Below are 11685 nucleotides of genomic sequence, written 5' to 3' on the forward strand. Positions count from 1 at the left end.
TGCCTCGGGCTGATACGGCCACCCCCGCTGATGCCACCCATCAGTCTCTCCATGCCCAGCCCTCACTCCGTTCGTGGCACGTACCCTTTCCTGAAATTATGCGGTATGTTTGTTTCTTTGCTTGTTTAATATTTGTCTCCACCCCTGGAGAATCGACTCCATGATGACAGGGACCTGGTCCACTATTCATCATATCTCTGGTCTCTGACACAGAGTAGGTGCTCAACGAACGGTTTTCAAAGACAGTGAATGATGGTGGCAATGATGGTGGGAGGGCCATCTTCTGAGACAGAGAATCCTCAGAGAAGAACCAGGTTAAGAGAAGAAATGGTGACCTTTTTCTCAGACATGTTGAGATTTGAGTTGCCTTTGAGATGCACACAGGAGTGGAGAATATGGACCAAAGCTCAGAGGAGGGTTCCAGGATGGGTATGACATCATAGTCTTCTAGCTAAAGGAAACCACAGAAGTGTGGGTACAGATGGGTTTGCTTGGGGAGAAAGTGTCAAGTATGCAACAAAGTGGGCCTAGGAATGACATCTGAGGAATCCCAACATCTCGTGGCCAAACAGAGGAGAACTTAGTGTGCAAGGAGAACACGGCAGACACATCCAGAGATGCAGAAGGCAGGCCAGGAGGTGCAGGCCACGAGAGCCAAGACAGGCAGCGTTCAGGAAGGATGGGGCCGCCACATGGTAAAAGCCACCCATGGTCTGAAGTCAGGTATGAAAACTGTCTAGTTGGATATAGTGGTGTCAAGGTCACTGGCGACTTTGGCAAAGCTGTCTGAGTGGGACGGTGAAAGCGGAAGACAGATTGCAATAGTCTGCAGAGTCGAGAGGTGAACAGATGGAAACAACAGGTATCGACAACACTCTTGAGAGACACAGCGTGAAAGGAGAGAAGAGGAATCAGGTGGTAGCCAGAGGATGGAGTGGGGTGAATAATGTTTGTTTTTTCCTAACATGAGAGAATTGGCCATGTTTATACACCTTTTTAAAAAATCACTTGGGACACCTGGGTGACTCACTCAGTCAAGCATCCAACTCTTGACTTCGGTTCAAGTTGTGATCTCACGGTTCGTGAGATTGAGCCCTGAGTCAGGCTCTGTGCTAACAGTGCAGAGCCTGCTTGGGATTCTCTCTTGCCCTCTCTCTCTGCCTCTTCTCCACTCACTTGTTCTCTCTCTTGCTCAAGAATAAATAAACTTAAAAAAATCACACACAAAACATTAGTTGTTACCTGCGATTTGAAATACAGATCTCTATCTGACCACAGTCCACCTTCAAATATTATCATGTGGACTCACAGGGAGTTTAAGATTCTTACAAGACTATAATTCCAATTCCACCCTCATTTTGTTTTTGCTTTTTTTTACACTTTTCACCCTCACATGTGATATAAACGCACTACCCACTGTGACAGTCAAATATCTTTAGAGCAGTTAAATGCAAGAAAAATAAAATTCGTATTTATCTTCATTTTTGCTGTGCCCAGAACTTTTCATTTTCTTTATGTGGATTCAAGATTCTGCCTGGCTTCATAGAGCTTCTGCCTCAAGAATTTCTTCTAACATTTCTTGCAGTGCAAGTTTGCTGGCAATAAATCCTGTCACTTTTTGCTTATCTGAAAAAAAATCTTGACTTATCCTTCATTTTTGAAAGATATTTTCCACTGGGAATGGAATTCGGGGTTGATCATTTTTCCCCCCTTTTATTTCTCTGAAGATATCATTCCATTGTCTTCTGGCTTGCATAGTTTCTAAGGAGAAGTCTGCTGTCACTCTCATCGCTGTTCTGTATATAATGTGTCCTTTTTCTCTGCCTACCTTTAAGATTTTCTCTTATTCCTCAGTTCCCCGCCCCAACCCCACCCCCATATCCTAGCGAAAGCCAGAATGAGCTGATCATGTTTTCAATGATACGGATCCAGTTAAGAGGATAGAAGAGAGAGAAACGTTGACCATTAAGGTTTCTGAGAAGATAAGCTGCAAAGTCAGGTGGAAGGATGGCTGTTAGGTATGAAAACAGGCCATTCTTCACTGCAACGGGAACAACCACCAATGGAACAATGGCGTCTGTAAATTGGTCTCTGTATTAGTCGAGCTCTTCTGGGGTAATCAGTAGAACAAACAACTCCATCATCTCAGTAGCTTATACTAGCAGACTTTGATTTCTCATTTGTGAGCCTGTGGCTTGGCTGAGCTCAGTTGGGCTCAGTTTGGAGTCTTCTCCCAATGTCCCTGATTCCAAGGAGCAACACATACTTGGCTTGTTTTTCTCATGCAGATGGCAGGAGCAAAAACAAACAAACAAACAAAGAAAAAGGGTGGAGCAAGGTTTCATGACTCTCAAGGCCTCTTCTTGGAACCGTGCCATCATTTCTGCCCACATTCCTTTGGTCAAAGCAGGTCGCCTGGCCAAGTTCAAAGTCACTGGACAGGGAGGCAGGGGCTGGGGAGTGGGACACGGGCATCTGTGTCACAATAATATAATCTACCAGAACATCTTCGGGAGGACAAGTTAAGGAGCCTCTATTTCTTCTATGAAGTAGGAGACAAATCCAACTCCTGCAAATGAAGTTGTTTTTGAGCAAGTGGAGAAGGTTTGAAAGAATGTGGAAATATTTAGGTCCTGTGAAGCACAAGCTTGAGGAACGTAACTATAGGTTTGGCCTTCAGTGAGTTCTTCGGGAAGAGAGAGGCTTACCGTGCAGGACGCGGCTGGCACTACAGCTCTGGCTCTCACTTGGGCTCAAATTCACATGCAAATCCTTTTCTCTAGACTCAGTTGCTCTGGAGCAACATCATCTCGTCGCCCTGGGGGAGGAGTGGGAGAGAAGGTGAGGACACACTTTCACCACACTCTCCCTGTTTGGTTTTAGGAACACGAAGACTCCGTGAAACTGTGTTTTCGTGATTATCTTTTGGAGTAGGAGACACCCACCCCATCCAATTGCCAAGGTAATTTTTCCCCCCCGTGTCATAACGGAAAGAACTTGGCCAGGTTACACTCCAGGTGAGTGGAAGCTGGAAAATCCAGGCAGCTGAGGATTCTGTCCTCAGAGTTGCTTTGGCCCCAGTCTGGGTTTTGCTAGAATGTTCCGAAGGTCACGTCAGAATGTTTCCATCATAGCCAGATGCACTCTGGTGTTTACTCAGCCCTCTTCCTTTCAGTGTTAGGTACCATCATATACAAGAGAAATCCAACGCCAGGGTTCAATTCATTCCACTTAAATTGTTAAAACGCCTGTTTCTGGCTGCAGTAGGAGCCCTTTAAGTCCTCCCTTTTGACCCAGGAAGTACTCCGTACCAGCAACTACCCTGTCCAGCATCTGAAGGCTTGCCAAGAGACTATTTCAAAACTCACCTCTCCTGTTGATCATAACTGGACTATTTCCCAAGCCTCCTGCCCTGCTAGCATGAGGAAGGAGAAGTGACCACAGCTCCCTAAATGTCACATTCAGTTGGCCACAGGATAAGTCAGTCACAGGGTGTGCTGTGCCACAATCCCCAGGGTAGCCATGTCCTTAACATGCCGTCCTCTTGGCCGTAACTTACTGGGCTAACTCCCTGGAAGACTGAGATTCGGGGTGACAATCTGCACGTGGATGCGCTGAAGCCAGGAGCCTTTCACCACTGCCATGCGCGCACCCAACTGGCGCTCCAACACGCTAACTCAGCAGGGAAGTCCCTCCAGGCTCCAGGACCAGCCTGGAAGGTTATAAGAATGAACTGTTAATGTGTGTGTGGAAAGCCAGGAAGCGCCAGGCGTCACTGCGCAATTACTGGGGTGGATGGCTTGTTAGGGCAAAAGACCGCATTTGAACCGAGTCCACGAAATCGGCTTTCCTGGTCTGGATACGGATGTCTAATCCTTACAACTCTCTGAGACGAGGGTACATGCATTTCCATTTTGCACAGGAAGAAACTGAGACTCAGACATGGGACTTGTTCCAAGTTTCACAGCTACTGGAAAGTGACAGCTAGGATTCAAACCCAAATAGCTTCAGGACCATGACTGTTCCCATCCGAAATGCTGATAAATAATAAATTATAAGCTCCACATGTGACCAGTGTGGATTCTAAGAATGTGAGATTTAAGGGGGAAAAGGACTTTAGACATTTCTGAGTTTCACAGAGCTAATTCCACTCTCGCAAGGGTAACTCTATCTCCCAAACTTCTCAGCATGCCTGTTTCCATCAAGCCCTCATCTCGTAGGGATATGCTACAGATTGGGTGTGAATGACACATCTGCGTGGCAATTTAGCAACTGCATGAAGAGCCTCAAAGAGATTCATACCACTTGTGCTCACTAGATCAGGACAACAACTATATGGGCAAGCCCACGTGAGACCAAGCAAGTCAACATCAAGGACCCACCCTGAAGAAATGCATTCATTCATCAGTCATGAATTAATTCATAATTATCAACTGTGTACCCGCTACATGCCAAATACTCACAATGCGTATTTATTTTTAAAAATGCAAATGTTTATTTTTGAGAAGGGGGAGGAGCAGAGAGAGGATCTCAAGCAGGCTCTGCACGGACAGCAGAAAGCCCAACACAGGGCTCAAATTCACCAACTGTGAGATCACGACCTGAGACAAAGTTGGACGCTTAACTGACTGAGCCACCCAGGCGCTCCTCACAACGTGTATGTTGAAGGACCATCATAACAGTGTTGATTTTAAGAGCAATAATTATAAAACCACCTACACACCCATTGTTAGTGAGATAATTACATCCCAAAAGATCCAGATGTTGGAAGATTCTGCAGACATTAAAGTTCAAGTTTTCTCATAATCAGTCAATAGAAAAAATAAACAAAATATTAAATAAAAAGCATGAAACAACTTATATTTAGCATGACCCTAATTTTGTAAGGATATACAAATATGTGTTCGTGCGCAGACAAAAATCGCAGGCAGTGTATCAAAGGGGTGATGGTAGATTTCTTGGAATAATAACATTGAGTGATTTCTATTTTATTCTGTGTGGTTTTTCTTTCTGTATGTTTCCAGTCTTCAACTCGAGTGTAGGTTAGTTTTAGCACAAGGAACGGGACACAAAATGTCACTGGCTCACTTGAAAGAGCGACATTTTTTGGTGCATGGGGCAGGTGCTCCCACCTCCATCAGCACGGAGTCTGCAGTCCGTGTGGCCCCTCCAAGCTTCTATCCCTAACGTCCCGACTGGGAACAACAACAGTGCGTTCCCGTCCATCTGCTGAATAGAACCTGTCACCTCCCCTCCCCAGCCTGTCCTTGTCCCAGGGCTGCCATCTTGGTCACTGGCTCTTGGATCTAGGCTTTCCACCTCCCGGAAGACACTAAACTCAAGGGAGTCGATGTGTGTGGTTCCTTCCACGTGACAGTTGCAAGATGTTCTGGTAATTCCGAAAGGGGCATCTTCCTGCCAGTGACAGTGAGCCCTGGAAGCCCCAGATCTAGACCCTACCAGGCATTCACTCCCTTAGGAACAGATCTCTGTGGAGTGGACTTGTGGTTCAAATCCCAGCAGAGCAGCCCGGTACCTCTACGACCTAGGGTGGCGTATGATACTTTCTCTCTGCCTTGGGTTCCTTAGACGTAAAGCAAAAATAAAATACGAACCTCCCTTCTGGGGCAGTTGTGTGGATTAAGAGCAATAATGCTTGTGAATACTGAGAACCACACATGGGGTGTAGCAGTGCGCGTTCACTCCTGTGACCGGTGCTCCCTCTGTTCATTTGGGTGCCTGTAAGTCTAAGGAGCCCAACTGTCAACAGGATGCCCATGACAAGCAAGTCCCAATCATGCATTTGTGAACAAAAATGCTCCTGTGTGGTTCCCACTGTGATTAGAATTATTTCTTTAAAAAACATTTTAATGTGGTAAAGCACACATAGGATCCAGCAGTTGGGGCTGTTTTGCACTTTCACACTGTGCCACCATCACCACTACCAAGTTCCAGAACATTTCACCTCCCAAAAGGAGACTGTACCTGTCAGCAGCCACGCCCATCCCCTCCTCAGCCCCCAGCAACCCCTCCCCTTCTTTCTGTCCCCAGGTTTACCTGCTCTGGACACCTCCTGTACATGGAAACCTACAACATGTGGCCTCCGTGACTGGCATTTTCTACTCAGTGAAATGTTTCTAAGGGCACTCACGCTGTGCTGTGTGACAGCATTTCATCCGTTGTCATGGTGGAGTAGTACTCAGTCGTGTAGACAGACCACATATGTCTGGCCAGCGTCTGTTAATGGACATTTGGGCTCTTTCCACCTCTTGCCTGTGACGAATAATGCCGCTATGGACATCCCTGGACAAGTTTCTGTGTGAGCTCCTGTCTTCATTTCCCTTGGGCAGACACCCAGGTGTGGAATTGCTGGGTCGGAGGGTAAACTCTGTGTTTCACTTACTGAGGAACTTCCAGACTGCACCATTTTACACCCCCACCAGCAGTGTATGAGGCTTCCGATTTCTCTACATCAGGACAGTCTCTGGACAAGACCCTCGTAGGGAAGGCTCTTGTCACAACCAGTGTCCAGCCAGTGTGCCTTCCAAAGCATCTGCTGTTCCACGGAAGACCCTTGCCTCAACGGAAAGTGGCATGGCACCACTTAGAAGGGCCACAGAAGGTGCACACAGCCGCCGTGTGAGGCTCTCTCTCACAACACACGTGTGAGGAACACGGCAAATCCCACCAGCACCCAGGACAGCAAAGTCCCCAGCACCTCGGCCTCCAGGAGCAGCAAACACACAAACGGTGTGGGCACTTTGGAGACAGTCCCTGCAAACACGTGCCCTGCGCGGGGTCCTGTCTGTCTGCAATGTATCATCACCGACAAAGCATCCTCCCTTCCCATCTCAGGGAGCCCCCACCTTGCCTGGATGGAATCAGTGGGTTTGACTGAACTCAGTGTGGGGCGCCATCACAAACTCAGTAGCTCCGTTTTGCGGCAAAATGTGTGGGGTGTGTGAAAATGGCATCTCCCTCAGGCCCTGGGCCTCCCGTCTCAGAAGTGGGTTTTGCCAAACTCACAGAAACAGAAAGTGGAACAGAGGTTGCCAGGGGCTGGGGTGGGGGTTGGCGATACACCAGGAGGAGGGTACGAACTTCCAGTTATAAGAGGAGTAAGTTCTGGGGAGGGGGGTCTAGGATGTGTCATGGGGGCCGCAGCTAATGACGCTGCAGTGTGTAACTGCAAGCTGCCAACACAGTAGATATTAAGTGTTCTCACCACACACACACACACAAAACTATGCAAGGTAATGGGTGTTAACCAACCTTATCGCGGGGATCACTACACAATATATACACATACCAAATCATCACATTGTAAAATTAAACTTACACAGTGTTCTGTGTCAGTTATATCTCAATAAAACTGTAAAACAATAAAAGTGGGTTTTACAACTCCAAGGAAATCCAGGTTTGTGCTGGAAACAGGTTTCCCCATAACAGGCCAGAAGAGGGTTGCATGGCACGTAAAATGCAGGGTGGGAGCCTGTTAGAAATGCGAAACTTCAGGTCTTTTGGGATCAGAATCTGCATTTAAACTTGGTCCCCAGGTGAGCCCTGTCCGCGGTGGTTTGAGAAGCACCTCTGGAGAGCACACACAGGGCAGGAGTGGGGCTGAGCTCAAACCTGGACCCTCTGACCGTTTTGCTGTATGAGCAGGAGCAGATTCCTCAACCTCGCCAAACTCTGCTTCTCACCCACCTGGTAAAAGGCATCCAGGAGCATTCAGTTCCTGTGATAACTTTCTGCTTCAGAGTCACATCTCATGACATGTGTCCTCGTTCTCATTGCTGCAAAACTAATTACCAGCAAATTCGCAGCTTATATAGGTAAATTGTCCTGTATCCCACAGGACTTTCAGATGCACCCTGGACACTCATAAAATTTTAAATCCTATTCATAATTATCTGAGTCCATCTTATTTGGCACAAGAATAAAATGCTTCAATATGCATTTAATTTCTCAGGAATATGACTACCGTGTACATCACAGGAAGGAAGGTTGTGTTATATCTATGGCGAACTTTCTCAAGGCTGATCACCATGTCAGAAAAACACATCACCAATGACAGAGTCATCAAAAACACCTCTGTGTCCCACCCACATCTGTATGCCATAGTGCACACTGTACCTTTTGATCTAAACCTTGGAGCTGCAAATTTATGGAGCCCATTCAATTTAAGTGAAATGCTCCCACATAACCTAAGTATAAAGCTATTCCTTAATAAATCAACCATCCAAATCAGTTGTACTTTCTAACTTAAAAAAATTGTCTTCTTTTTGTCCATTCAAATGTGTTAATAGATGCTTCCAAAGACAATCACTTTATATTGAAATCCTAAGGTAGAGAGAAGACAGATGATTAGTTAAATAGGAATGAAGAAGGATGGATGGATGCATAATGGATGGGTGTTTGGATGGATAGATGGATGGATGGATGATGGATAGATGGATGGATGGATGGATGGACGGATGATGGATGGATGGATGGACGGATGGATAGATGATGGATGGATGGATGGACGGATGGATAGATGATTGATGGATGGATGGATGGATGGATGGATGATGGACAGATGGATGATGGATATTGGATAATGGATGTTGGATGATGGATGGATGGATGGATGGATGGATGGGTGAATGATGGATGGATGGTTGGATTGATGGATGGATAGATGATGGATGGATGGAAGATGGATGGATACATTGTAGATGGATAATCGATGGATAGATGGGTGGATGGATGGATGGACGATGGATACATGGATATTGGATATTGGATAATGGATGTTGGATGATGGATGGATAGATGATGGATGGACGGATGGATAGATGATAGATGGACGGATGGATAGATGATGGATGGACGGATGATGGATAGATACATCATGGATGGATAATCAATGGATAGATGGGTGGACGGATGGATGGATGGAGGGATGATGGATGGATAGATGAATAGACAGGCAAGGGATATACTTGACCTTGATTTTGTCACCTGGATAAAAAAGGCTTTAAAATATCTTAGGGAAGTTCTCTTTGGTTTTCTCTCCTGAGGATCACCCTTAAAGAACATGGACTCTCAAAGGCCCCTTTTGTCATAAACCATGAGGTAATTTATCATACTAAGATTTTATGCTTTTCTTTGATAAAATAGAAGTGCATTGTGAAGGAGGAGGTGAACAGAGGAAAGAAAAGAGGAAGAAAGGCAAAATTCAATTCCATGAAAGCTCACTCCCTTAAACTATCCATATTCAGGTAACTTCCAGAAATCCCTATGTGCCCCTGAGGAACCAGAACTTCTGTACAACATCCTACTATGTGTTTGTGACATCCTGTGCTATGACACCCCCCTTGTTCCACGGGACACACTGGATAAGCCATCAGTCCAATTCAACCCCATTTGTTCACAGAGGCCAGAGAGAGCAGGTGGCTTGTCCAAGGGCACAGAACAAATGGCTAAGCTGGAAAAACCTCAAGCCCATTCTCCTTGGCAAATACCCCTAAGAACATACCGCTCAGACTCCCAGCTTCCCCCCGAACACGCCCATCACCTGAGAAGCAGAGGTAGGGCCTGCCCAGGTGCCTAAGCACTCAGCAGGCCTGGGCACCGACGAGGGGCTGGGAAGCCAGGGCTGAGGAAAGAACAGCTGAAGGCTGGTGCAGTCAAGAGAAGGATCCAGATGCTGATCCCCCACCCTCCCAGATCTACAGCCCTGGAACCTGGGCCTCTCCCTCAGGCATCTATCTCCAAACACGCAGCCAGTTCCCGAAGCCCGCTTGCAACAAGGTGGCACTTCCTGGGCTGACAACACCCTCCAGGGACAGCCGGTCTCTCTGCTGGACTTGGGAGAAGCAAGGGCCAGCATTCGGGGGCTCTTGTTGCAGAGGATACGTGTTCAGGCTTCGACGCGAGGCCCAGGGCACAGGTTTTATTTTGCTGTGGGGCTGTCTGGCTGTCTAAGGTTGCAGGCTGGGGCCGGGGTCTCTGCCTTTCACCAGGACCCCCTTGGAAACTAAACAGACGCCTGTGGGGGCTGTTTATTCTGCACAAGAAATAACAATTAGGCAGCCGGGAGGAACAATGGGCACTTGGAGAAACCCGGACTGCAAAACAGCAAGAACCAAACAGAACTCACTAGTAAACCTCGCCAGGGGAAGGGGGCGGGGAACGAAGAAAGACTCGGTCAGATCGGTTTCTGAGTTGCAAGAGCATTTGGTGACGGAGGAAGTCAACATGTGTTTCCATGTGAGCTCTTTACGAGAGGAACGCGCACGTTTATGGGCCCCTGTACGATACTTGCCGAATCTCGTGGTTTGTTTGGTTTTCCCAGCTAAATTATCCACGTTCCTTTATCTGCTGCAGGGTATGGACACAGTTTATTCGCTGGGGGGATGGCGCCCTCAGCAGTGAAGGCGGCGGGTGGGGGGACTCCTCAGAGACGTGTTCACTCCCTTCCCGCCCCCCCCCCCACCGCCCGCCGCAGACCTCGGACTGAGGGGTGTGCGGCCACCTCACACCAGCGCGTCACACGTACGCTGAACCGCCAGGTACTTGTTTTGTCTTTAAAAAGATTTTAGTTTGGAAAATTGTTGCAAGTAAAGTGGCTTTTCACCTAGATTCCCCTTTTACCACGTTGCCCTCTTCGCATTCACACACGGCCACACACGCACACCCTGGTGCACACAACACTCACCCGCACACGGCCGCACGCTCGCTTCCGTGGCCGCCGAGACTCTTGAGAGAATGTTGTGGATGCCACGGCAGCCGCCAGGCCTGCTTTGGCACATCTCCTCACCACGGCGACAGTCTCGGACACTGCCACGGGACAAGTACCGGGCTGCCCTGCAGCGCACGAGGAAGACTCAGGTTGGCCCACAGGTCCCCTGACCTCGTTGCCGCGGCGTTCCCCAGGCTGGGGGGATGCTCTCCGCCCGCTGACCTGTCTGTTCAGCCTCTCTGAATCGGAGACATCCCCCCATCTTCCCGTTTCCCGTGACACGGGCATTCTGGGAGGGTATGAGCCAACCGTCTGGTCAAACTTCCCTCAGTTTGGGTCAGTCTGACGTTTCCCTGCCATCTGATTCAGGCTATGCGTTTGGGGTAGGAACAGCCCAGAAGTGGTGCTGTGCCCTCAGGACATCGCACCGGGGGCCCAGGGCCAGTGATGTGAGTTTTGACCACTTGGCTAAGGGGGGGGCCCCCTGAATTCTCCACCGTAAATGCACCTCTTCCTTCCCCTGTAATTAGGAGGCTGTCTGTAGTGCCAATGCCTGTTCCCCAGAGACTCACCATCAAGGCCGTTAGCCTGAGTAACTTGAGGTTTTCTCTGAATAGTCCCACTTTTTGCTTAATTAAGAGGAAATACCACACCTCTGCCATAAAGGAAACACCAACATCATTTTTCTTTAAAGCCAGATAACAGAAATAGAACTTTTCAAAGTCAGCTATGGTTGCCTTCTTATGACTCTGAGCTGAGGCTGCTCCCTGTTAAAAAGGAGACGTCACCACATGTTGGGGACTTGTTAGGGACCCACCAGCACCCAGCAGAGACGCTCTCCACGCTGCCTCACAGAACCAACCCCACACCCGGGTACACTGTATGCGGAGAGATCCCTGGGAGGACTCTGCCCTGAGACTCCCCGCAGACACCGTTCAGCGTGCCCTTCAGGGCGG

The sequence above is a fragment of the Lynx rufus genome, unplaced genomic scaffold (genome assembly GCF_022079265.1).
Source record: "Lynx rufus isolate CCGP_SWC_20201006 ecotype Redwood Valley unplaced genomic scaffold, mLynRuf1.p SCAF_16, whole genome shotgun sequence".
NCBI lineage: Eukaryota > Metazoa > Chordata > Mammalia > Carnivora > Felidae > Lynx > Lynx rufus.